Here is a 12,041-nt window from a genome sequence, read left to right on the forward strand (position 1 = left end):
AAAGGATTCGTCAGCGGTGTGTGTGATTTGCACCTTGAGTCCATTTACGCGCTAGTGACTTTATATCTGCGTCCACCACATCCCTTTTCTTTTTCCTCTCACACAGTAACGAACATAATGATGCGTAAGGTAACTCCCTTAATTCGCGTATTTTATTCTGCCTTTTCCGACGTCGTTTCCCATGGACCGCGTGCCGAAATGGTATCGAATGTCAGCGACTCCTTTATTCGTGAACGATTTGTTCCCGATTAAATGTCTTCTTCCTAACTTTTCCATCATTCGAAATCGTTGCATGGCTTACTGACATTCAGGTCAATAAGAACAAAAAGTTTGCAGCGGTCTAAACCGATTAGGATGTGAGAAACAAGTGTTTCGAAGGGTTTTGCTTGGCGCCTTAGCAATGAAAGTCTGGCAATGGTTCTCGCAAAGTGTTACGTGCATGAAATAATAATAATAATAATAATAATAATAATAATAATAATAATAATAATAATAATAATAATAATAATAATAATAATAATAATAATAATAATAATAATAATAATAATAATAATAATAATAATAATAATAATAATAATAATAATAATTGGTTCACAAGAAGGGAAAGGCGCAGTAATGTCACACATCTTGTTGATACTTGAACCACGCCGTAAAGAGGGGATGCTTGGCTCTGAAAGCCGAAAAACATGCCTGTAGCTGGTTTGGTTTTGGTGATAAGGAAAGGTGTCGTATCTGTCTCTCTTGTATGTGAGCACCTACAGCTGCTGTGAGCGGCATAAGATATAGGAACATATGTACTCGGTTGGAATGTCTACATCGAACTAGCTTCCTGATACCTGATTGTCAAATGAATACTAAACAGCAAGCACAATGGTATTGCTCTTGAACGCGGCCTAAAGAATGGTTGCGCCACATTGTTTTTTTAAGAAACCCGGTTATATTTTTGTTTCCACTAGCTTATCACACTTTCTGTACCCGTCGCGCATGAGCCAATTAAAGCTTTCGCTTGAGAAAAGAGCATGCCCCCCCAAACCCTCGATAAAATGTTTTCTCGTGTCATTATTTTTTTTTCTTATTTTTTCGTTGCATTTCTCCCTCTCAAGTTCTTTCTTTTTTTCTTCGCACAGCTGTATTATCATTGGGGACAAAACGGTAATTGCTTTCTTTTATGACAGCGGAACATCTTTCTTGTATTCTCTTTTTTTTTTGTTTATTTTACTCTCGAAGTACTTTGTATACTTCACGATTATTAAATTCTACATGACATAGTTTCGTTATCCAGAAGATAGGATCCAAATACATCGGCTTCAATCAGTAACCTAAAAATAAAGCTTCCCTCTTCGCAAGACGGCGACGGACAGTTGCTGTAGATACCCAAGAATTTTTATTGTTCGTGCTCGAAAGCTGCAGCCCTGTCTATGCTTCCAGGATTGACAGTCGAGGCTAAGTGCACCTTGATGCCATCGGTAGTTTTCGCTTGCTGTATCCTGTTTTTTCTCTGAATAGTATTCGAGTCATGTGCTCTTATTGATTTTGAATCAAACAATTCGATGTGCATTCGAAATGTGACTCCAATATGGGGTCGATGGAGCTCCTTGCTTACCATTGCTCCCCTCGCGTGCTCTCTCCGTCTGTGTTTCAAACTATGTTCTAAAAAGGTGGGACGTTAACGCTGGTTGTATTCTTTATCAGCTTTCGACAATAAAGATGGAGTGAGGGGTACTAAACAGATCGGCCTAAACGAGCAACTAATTTTGAGGTACTGACGATAATGCGAAGATAGAGTTAGAGAAATCAAGCACCTCTAAAGCCGTTCGACAGTCACCTTGGTTGCAGACGCTATTTAGTCACGTTATGTATGTCATTGTTTAGAGGGCTTGACGTCCCAAAGCAACTCAGCCTATGAGGCTAGGCGTAGTAAAGCACTAAGAAAATTTAGACCAACTGCGGTTCGTTAGCGTGCACTGACATCGCATACCACAAGGGTACCTTGTTTTTTGCCGCCTCGAAAAAAACTGCCGTCATGGCCGAGATTTGACCCCGCGTGCTTGGGTAATATATGTGTATTCGTTCATGCGGAAAAGACTGCAGGGTGCGGATTTGTAGCTGAAAGCTTGTTTCTGTGCGGTGGTACAAAGTGGGTTACTTAAAGACACAGATGGAGAACAATTATTGCGTGCTTCCTTCGCTGGGACGAAATAATCCTCAAGCATGTAAGCTTTCTATTTAGTTGCCTTGCCTAATCAGGCAGAAGCAGATTTTTTGCCATGAATCTACATCTAAAAATCATTTTCACCTAGACCGCACCGCACCTTCCTAACCATGCATCACGTTCCGATGCAGTCTTGAAGCCATAGGTAGCGTAAGAGGGTTCTAGCACAGCTTTCGCCCTCGCTCTTGATCACGTTCTACGTGACGCTGGCGGAAACAAAGGACGTTCCACGTCTGCCGCTATGGTTGCGGGTGGCGCTGGTGAACACTCTCAAGGTTCGTATACAGACAACATTAATACCCAAGCAAGTAGCAGGGGGGACAGCGGCCGATGTAGCTCAGTTGGAAGAGCACCGGACGCGGTATTCGGAGGTCGTGGGTTCGGTTCCCACTATCGGCACGTTGTTTTTTCTTCTACTTTGTGTTTAATTATTTTTCTCCTAAACAGATTACATTACTAATTTCTGTGATTATCCAAGTAAAGATTACAAAAAAAACAACATAAAGTACCATCCCCAACGCTTTCCTTGGCCTCGCCGACTGTTGGCTTCTTTCCTTCATGTATTATAACGAGCACCCTCATTTCCCCTATGTATATATATATATATATATATATATATATATATATATTCCGAAAATATCTCGCCACTTATCAAGAGCACTTTGCAGCATACAGGAGCATGCTAGCTAATCACCAAACTGAATAAACGTGTTTGATAGTCCGCCACTTCCTCTCCATGTTTTGGTGCGAGGAAGTTCTACTATAAGTGAGGTCTGTCGTAACAATTGAATGATATCTGCTAATGTCAATGATTTTGACAATGATCGTTGCTTTCTGCATTTGGGAGGGAATACAAGTAAACATGGCTGAAGAAAGTAGGAGCTGGTGACAAATGGCATAACGGGGAGTCTTGTGAAGGTCTGCGACGTTGATGCAGTCTTGGGGGACCAGAGTAATCGAATAAGTCTATGTTGGAGCGCCAACGATTTTTCAGTGCCATCCCGACCAAAAATGCCCCAAGCTAATCAAAAAAATAATTAAAATGTACGCGCACAAACAAAATTACACTTATTCCTCGAAAGAGGCGTGTACAAGATTATAAAGTATATCTGTCATCTATATAGTTCGGGCTCCATTGATATAAACATTTCCTATGGTACTATACCAGCCTCAAAAAGCTTTGAAAAATAAATGTGTAAACGAAAGACGTTCAACTTGTTCTATTTAGGTTTAAACGTAGCGCAGTGATATGATCAGCGTGAGTGAGTGATGGGGGTTATATGTAGTACGGGGTATTTATTGCTGCAAGCCAGATTAAAAATCGTGTAATGCACAAAACTGAAATGTGCGACTTAAGTGATTATGAATAATATCTAGAGCTGTAGCCTTAATACTGTATAGTTGGAGCTTCTTGATCAAAATGTCATAGCTAATAGACGCAAACACTTTCCGGAAACTTAAAAGAATCACAACTTTATAAACTGCTTGTCTGCTATTTAATCATTTTGACATTTGATTAGTAATAACAACCTTTCCGTTCATTCACTTCATTGAGGAAAGCACTGTTACAAAGAAATGGCATGCTGCAAGGTAAGGAAGTCTTTCGGACACTTGAGCCCAATTAGCATCCCTACATGAGAAGAAAGAAAAGCAAAAGGAAAGAGAATGCAGAAGAGAACAGTTCCGGGTGTTTTACTAGTGAAGCAGGGATGGGAGGAGGGCGCTTTCGAGTAGGTAATAAAAAGCGTTACCTCTACTTGAGGCATTATCTCACGATCAGACGCACGTGACCGGTGTGTCCGTGAACGTGATGAACACAAAATAAAGAGAACCGTGGATTTTCGGAAAGGAGAGTGAAAATAATTGTAACCTAAAAGTGGACAGCACGCATTTCTATAATTAGTTTTTTTTTTTTTTTTTTTTCGTTTTAGTACCGAATGGGCACTACAAAAATGCAAATATCCTATCATAATATTGTTTCCGCTTGATGCAGACGACAGAGAAAGAATAGCTTCCTTAAGGAGCTGCATTCTCTATCCCCTACATCTTTAATTAAGGCTGCTATATTAGTGTACAAGAGCAGTTGAACTAATTAGACTGCTTCGAATCATAGCATCCCCTTCGAGAACCACAGAATCGTCTTCACGTTGGGCACCTACTTTTTACTGTCACGGCCAAAAGCTCCGTGGTGAGTCTTATTGATGATTTGCTCCTCGATTTCGATGACCACACTTTCCTGGAAATAAAAAGAGGACATTAACCATATAATTTAAGCACGCCGTAATTTCGATTACCGTCCCTTTGTTTGTGCTAGCCAATCCACCAAGAAAATGGCGCATGAAATCGGGCTGAGACGCCAATACTGCGTTTCTGCGCTCCAGCTATGGAAAACAAAATCTTATCGCTGATGGACTGATTAAGAAGCTTTCCTAGAAGCTTACTTCATCTTTGCTAACCGATTTGTGGCGTCACCGCCGCTCTGCACACTACATCTTTCACCACCACAAGTGAACAAATACTCATTATATAGTCTAAGTAGCCGGTTTACTGCATATGATTACCCTATAACTTGAATCGAGGTCGCTAATTGGTTTCAGGAAAATATGAAAATATGAATCATGAAATATGAAAATATGAACTACGCACAGTTCGGACGAATTAAAAGGCAGTGCGATAACAAAGATGGGCAGTCTTGGAGACCGTCGATCAAGTTCTCGATTATGTTATTAGTACTTCATCCTTATGCCTCTGTTCCGGCTATTTTTTAAATCATATCAAGTCGCTTTATCTTTTTCTGTTCTCGGTCTCTCATCGGCATTACAGTGAATATATTAACAGACCACTCGCCTCAATAAAGAGCGGGGCCCTCCCCACTGCTTTCCCAGGAAGCCAGGACAATTCCACTTTGCCCCCCCCCCCCCCGCAAGAATGCCATCATCTTCGCAAGGGTGCCTCGGAGCTAAAGTAAAAACGCGGGAACGCAACAACCACAATTAAATAGCACATGCCGAGGGAGTGATCTGGCACGCCTCCCCTCTTATCGCATAGGAAGAATCTCAGAGTGTTCCTTTTGGACAAAGAGGTCATTTGCCTGTGAATAGTAAGGCTCTTCAGTTAATTCTACGAGGATCTGGGCAAGAAAATTCATCCGGCACTCATTTCATAAGTGGGTATTGAACTATGGACGTTATATGAACTTGTGCCATCCATGTATGTATACCAAAAGAGACCACTGAGGTTGTTTGAAACGTTTCACTCTAATAAAACTTCGTAGCCCCGAAAAATTGTGCGTTAAAATGTTGACGAATATATGGCCTTTTCCAAAGATGCAATAGTCACCTATAAACTTATTCCTGCATGCTAACGAAATATTTAAAAGGCTCTAGGGATTTAATTGGTTGTATGTGGAGTCTTGGTCAAAAGTCCTGAAGGTAAAGGATTTTTGTCTCAGCTGCAAAATAAAGACCTCACGTTACTATTAAAGACTAAACTGCCGTGAAATACTATGAGACAGTTTCTTTCTGCGATAACAAATGATTTCTTAGCACTGACCAAGGCTGTACATGTACTTTAAAATGCACAGTCACATGGAACGCGCTTCAGCAATTAACTCTTGTGGCGTTAAATGTGCGTGGCAATAAATGCGTGGCATTAAATGCGCGAGCGAATGCCCCTGGTGCGCTCGAGTATAACTAAAAGAAATTTTTATCATCCTTTTTCATCTTTATTTAGGAACCATGCTCTTTTTTTTTTTTCTCCGAACATTTCGTCAGGATGCAGAATTTCCGCTGCATATTTCAGTGCTCCTTATCACGCGGCTAGGGTTTGCATAAATACAAACTAAGGGTAGTCTGGGTTCCTTAGACTTATCCACAAACCTCATTGGCATACTTTGATAGCCGGACATTTGGTTGTAAGACTACTTTGACCGATGCGCAGTGATCTACACAGGGGGACATGCTTCGAATGCGCTGAAAAAAGCAACACTCAAGGCGTCCTTTCTCATAAAAGTGACAGAAGACCGTGTCCGTTTCTGTGTGTGCGGCATCGCCCCGTCAGCATGAGATGACTATAAGAATCGATATGAACGAATCATGCTCAGAAGAACGCAGACCATGATGGATCTGTAACAATAACGAGCCGAAAATAATTACATACGGAATAATGTAAACTTTGAACACGAGGCTGACTTGCCTCAGTGTTTCCTCATGCTGGCAAACAAGAAATACTATCGGCACATTAAAGGCTAAGCTTTTGAAAACACTGTTCTACGTTGGGATTGTGGCAAGATTCAATTTAGAATACAAATAAAAAATTGGTTAGGCATTGCAGCAACCGATTTACTCTTTGAACACTAGCCATCAAACCATATTGTAAACATTTCTCTGTATAATTGTAAGTAAACTGTACGTGGATCAAACATTTCACGCACTTAACGCATATAGGCTAGAAGCGTATAGAGTTTCGCCTCGGTCTGTTTCGTCCACCGCAGCCTATTCCCTTGTGACATAACGCGCTAGAAACAGCGTTCTTACACGTCGATTTATCGTAGAGATGGAAATAGCGAGTAAATATTAAAAGCAAATTGTAAAAGCGCTCCTTTCGCTGAATATTAAAAACTCTCAATGTCAGGTATAATGATCGCACTTTGTTAGGAATGGCTTCTTGACGCCTACAATAAAGAAATTTGTTGTCCTTACTTTTGTACTTCTAGAAGAAAATTTTGTACCCAAAATAAAAGTCTGGTCTGGCCGCTCAACTATTTCTTGCTTTTTGCGCTGAACCCCCCCCCCCCCCCCCCCCAAACCCTTTCTCCTCGCTTGAAAACTCAATATGGTGCATCAGATGCGCAAGTTTAGTGTCCGAAATCTAGCGCATCCATTCTTGCTTCAGCCCCTTCTTTAGCGAAAAGCTAAGTTACCGCTAGGATGCTTAAGGAATGTTTGAAAGGGGTTCCAGAAGCATGCATCGCATCAGCTTGGCACTACCGTTTCTTCTAACACTCTTTCCAAGCCGAGGTCCTCCAGTCATGGTGAGCACAGCTAGAGGCATGCAGAGTGGATGCATCAAAGTCCGCCATTTTTAGGGCTTGGCGTTAACTGGATACTTTTTTATGTATCCGGTCTGAGAGCGTTTATAAATCAATGAACATTAGGCTTCTATCTACCTTACTGCTGTGCTAGTACAGCGACATAAACGCATGCTTCGTCGTCAATTCTTTTGAGCCGACTCTCTAACGCCTAATCAACACCACTCACTTAGCGACCACTTCAGTCTCAAGCGCCTCAACTGTGATCTATGTCAATACCCGCGCTCCAAGCCCCAACTCCAGAAGAAACCGGTGCTGACGTACGTCACGCTGCAATCGACACGGTTGATACGCTGAAGCACCGCCTGCCAACAACCGTTCGGCAGGTGACAAAGTGAAGAGGTGGAAAAAGGCTTCCTCTTCGCTTGTGTGGAACAGCGCGGAGAGGCCGAAAAGTGGCTGCCACATAGAAGCCCCAAAAATGACGTTTAAAACTGATAAGACTAACATAGACCAGGAATGATTGAGAAAAAATGAAGATAATTAAGATGTTCTCAAAACAGAACACATCAGCTCTTTGCGCACAGAGGTTCAGCAAAGGGTCCTTTACAGCAAAGGAATGCATGCTAAAATGAATAAAAAAATATTAACAAAAGATAAAATGTAGAAGAGAAGCAATTAAGTAAGTGGAAGACCTACTCCAAAAGCACTGCTATTGCATAATAGCTGTGCATATTGTCAGTGCTCCCGAAACTTTTATTTGATCTTAAACGCATTCAGCCTAGCTTAGCAATTGTGGTCTGAGTATAACAGCCACCACTATACTTTGCATCTTGCTACGCGTTCCTCAAAAGTAACTCTTCTGAACCTCTTTTCTTTTTGTTTCTTTAAACGATACGGACGAAAAATGCGGTCACTCTTAATATAAAACTTTATGCCGACAAGCTTATCCCCGCCTATTCGTATTTTTTCATCCCCAGCATTACAGCACCGCCCACATTACCAGGGGCACTCTGTCGCAAGAACGCATCAGACGAAGCAGATGGTGATGACTGACGCAAAAAGCGTCCTGGACTGAGCTCATTACGGCAGCTTGTGCCAGATCAGTTAATAGGCAAGTGTACAGTAATTCTCTAAAACCTGGGTCATTCTGGCTTCCTGAAGAGCACTCGCGTGTAACTTCCTAGCCCTAATGTCGGCGGCGCGGGATGTGCCATTACACCTACAAAAGCTGAAATACCTCAGTTATTAAGGAAATCTCTATTTGCTGGTGCAGCAGTAAAACTGCATAACACATGCTAATTTATGCACAAAGCATCCATTTTACGTTGTTTAAACTACCATTCTTGAATGACATCCCGACTCTATTCTAAAACGTCGTTATCGCAACGCCGAATGACCAGGTTCTAAGTAGCGGACAGGCGTTGCACCAGCGTGTCACAAGCACTGCTGAGAAGTCAGCTCCTGGCGCGCGTGCCTAATTTGCGAGCCCGGGCAACGGAGGCTGGCTTGTATTAAAGTTGGGGAGTGAGTTCCTCCTTTCGTTGCCGCATTGATAAGCTGCTTCCTCTGTCATCGTCCTCTGCAAGCCCATGAGACTAATCGTCTATCGGTAAGACGTGACGAGCCCACCCCAGTTTTCGTAGTTTGTCTCGACAACTTCCGACTAAGAACTCTATTCCCGAATAAGATGCACCTCGAGGTATTCATGTCAATTGTATTCGGTACCTGTCGCACGCTAATTGAAGCTGTCCGTGACATGCCCGTGGCTTTGATCCTCCCCAAAACTTTCCACGACAGAATATCTGAATGCCCTTCGAAACGTCTTCTTTCCAGACACCGGGATGATTACTGCTCCAGCTTCCGCTTTGATGTCTGCAATGCGACACTTTCAGCTGCCACACAAGCTAGATGATGCAGTGTACTGTTAGACCTTGCGACGCCATCAAGGACGGTTAGCGGGCGAGTGCTCCAGCTATTCTATTCTATACAAGAAACTTTTGGAATAAAGAAAATTGCATGACGTGGTTAGGAGTACATAATGCGAATTTTGAAGCGTTAGCTGTGGTTTGTCAGCATATAATTTAGCCAAAATATGTTCCTTCTTTTTTTTTTTTCGTAAAGGCAGACAGTCGGGGGTAAGTTTAAACTTGCTCCTGCAGGACGCTCTCCTCCGCCGTCTCCATAAACTCCTTCGTCCCGTTTCACATTCTCCTAATTTCGCCATAACCTCCAAAGCCTCTAAGCCACCTTTTTCGTTCCACCTTCTCCTTCTCTTTCATCCCCCCCCCCCCCCCCCCCCAATCTCACTCTTTTCTTTCTCTTAAACTGAAAGGAACATTTTCTTTCCTTCATTTTACCACTTGAGACAGTGGCAAGCAGCATCGCGAACAACGAAGACGACAATGTGAAATTGAGGAAGCAGCTCATACCCGTTAGAGCCGTAAAAATGTTTGGTTTGGTTTCGTTATAGGGTTTAACGTCCAAAAACGACTTGGGCTATGAGGCTTACATTAGTGGGGAACTCAAGAAAATTTTACCGCATGAAGTTCTTTACCTTAACGACACAGCAGAGTACACGACTTTCTTGATGTTCGCCTCCGTCAAAAAGTGGCCGCCGCGGTCAGAATCAAACCCACGTCTTTGGACCTCATCAGTCGAGTGCCTAATTAACCTTCAAGCCACATGGCGCGTCTGCGCTACAAAATGAGCATTCGGATCCTGACAGGCAAAACATTTTGCGGAAGCACGTGCTTGCTAACCTGGTTAATATCGTCGATGTCCTTTATTTAGTCATGACGTGTTTACAACCTTCCCGTTTGGTTCTGCTCTTGCGCGTTCTTTCTAAGAAGGCTTGTGCTAAAGGAAAGTGAATTATCTCGAACACCGGCAATAAAATGCAGCAAAATATTTCGTTTGCTCTGTGACGTGGCTTGAAGGATGAAGTTGCACTCGTCGGAAGCGGTGTTGTTGCATAGAGATCACCTCTGAATGGCCCATTTTACTTGTGCCTCACGGGTTACTGATCTTCAGCTGACTCCCAATCACGGTGTCAATGGCAGAGCATAGGTATATCGTAATTCCACTTCACAGTGCGTGGACTATACATGTTCAGGATGTTAAATTTTATAGGTTTTCCGACTGTTCATTATTGCAGGCGATACATTAATTTCTGTTTCTTTTTCAGTATTGTCGGGTACGGCATGGCATCCCGGACGCGGCATGTGCTCCTCAAAGAAGGCTCTTCATCCAATGGCATCGGCCGCGATTGATGTCGCAGTTAATCCCATTTTAACAGATGCGGCTGTTATTGACAGTCGATATCTCGCTGAAGGATTCCTTGCCGTGTAATGACAACCGGTCGATGCCACTGGCGGGAGGGCGTCCTTTGAGAAGTCCATGCAATGCATTCTCGAGTTGTGCTTTACTTTAGTAAAGACATTTTGGGGGCAAAATTGAGTCCTGTAAACTATTACTGAGAGTGATTACGAAAAGAGGTACACGAAACCACAAGTGCAACACCACCTCCTGCTAGGCGATGTAATTCACGTGGATATCCAAGAAGAGAGCAAATAGTCTAAACGGGAGACCTTTCCCTCAAGTATTAGTTTGCAAGCGCCTCCATGCAACACCTTCTTTGTTATTCATTTTTTGGTCTGGTGGGGGTACCAGCCTACGTGCCAATCGATAATGGTTGATTATTTCCCCATAATTTAGCAACCGCTCCTCGCTACCCCAGTCGTCGGGGGGTCCCATGCTTTCCCGGAATTAGAGTGCTCGAGCTATCTCATGGGCCGCCTCGTTGCCAGGCACGGCAGCTTGCGCGGCTGTCCAGAATATCTGAATTTTCCTGTTCAGTGGTTGTTGGCTAAGGGTCTTTGCCGCTTCTGGCGAGATCCTGCCTTTTCCAAAATTTTGATTGGCAGTCTTACACTTTCGTACGATACATTTTACTTTTGTTCCTGCGCAAGCTAAAGCGATCTCCACTTCCCCAGCAGCCTCTATATTGCGTTCTCGGATAGCCGTAGCGGAAACTGGCACTACTCGGCCGCTTACAACCGAAGCCACCGCCGCCCCAATTTGGCCTCCGGCCGCATCAACGTCATCCATGTTTCCGAACCTTTGCTTTAAGGCCTTAGCTCGCTTCTCCCTTCGTTCTTTGTTAAATTCAGGATGCATACTTTTAGAACGTTGGGGGACTACCAAGGCGTTTCTTATCTCCCTCCGTATGTCCACTTTCTTGCTCAATTCTTTCTTCGGGTTCATTTCTACTTTCGCAAAAATTATCCTGTCTTGCTCAATTCTTTCTTCGGGTTCATTCCTACTTTCGCAAAAATTATCCTGCCCGTATTCGTCGCGCTAAGTCTCTCTGTCTGAGATAGTTTAACCGCCTCTGCTAACTCCCTCCACGTATTATGTACTCCCAAAGCGAGCAGTCGCTCAGTTAAGGTACACATAGGTTGCCCTAGTGCTTTCTTTATGCATTTGCGTATAAGTGCGTCTATCCGGTTTCTCTCCGCCGCTTTGATATCCAACTCTGACGTCGCGTAGCTAATTCTGCTAATCACGTCTGCTTGTACTAGTTTCATGAGGTTTCTCTCTTTAAGTCATCTGCCCTTGACTGCTATGCATTTATTAAGGCCCTGAGTCTGTATCGCGTAATGCTCGAGCTTCTTTATGACTTCTCTACTGTACCCATTGGCTTGAAGGAACAATCCTAATATTTTAACCTGTTCCACCTTATTAATACGTTCATGAATCCGGTCGTGGCGTACCATGCGTACCCCCATACGAGAGACC

At 43.1% G+C, this 12,041-nt stretch overlaps 1 non-coding gene across 1 annotated transcript; it reads left to right on the top strand.

Moving 5' to 3' along the window:
* The first annotated feature begins 2,538 nt into the window (after positions 1-2,538).
* TRNAP-CGG (transfer RNA proline (anticodon CGG)) lies at positions 2,539-2,611 on the top strand. The gene has a single exon. It is a non-coding gene; the product is annotated as a tRNA-Pro (tRNA).
* The last annotated feature ends 9,430 nt before the right edge of the window (positions 2,612-12,041 follow it).

This window comes from Amblyomma maculatum, chromosome 6 (genome assembly GCF_055883805.1).
Source record: "Amblyomma maculatum isolate TAMU_Amacu chromosome 6, ASM5588380v1, whole genome shotgun sequence".
NCBI classification, from domain to species: Eukaryota; Metazoa; Arthropoda; class Arachnida; order Ixodida; family Ixodidae; genus Amblyomma; species Amblyomma maculatum.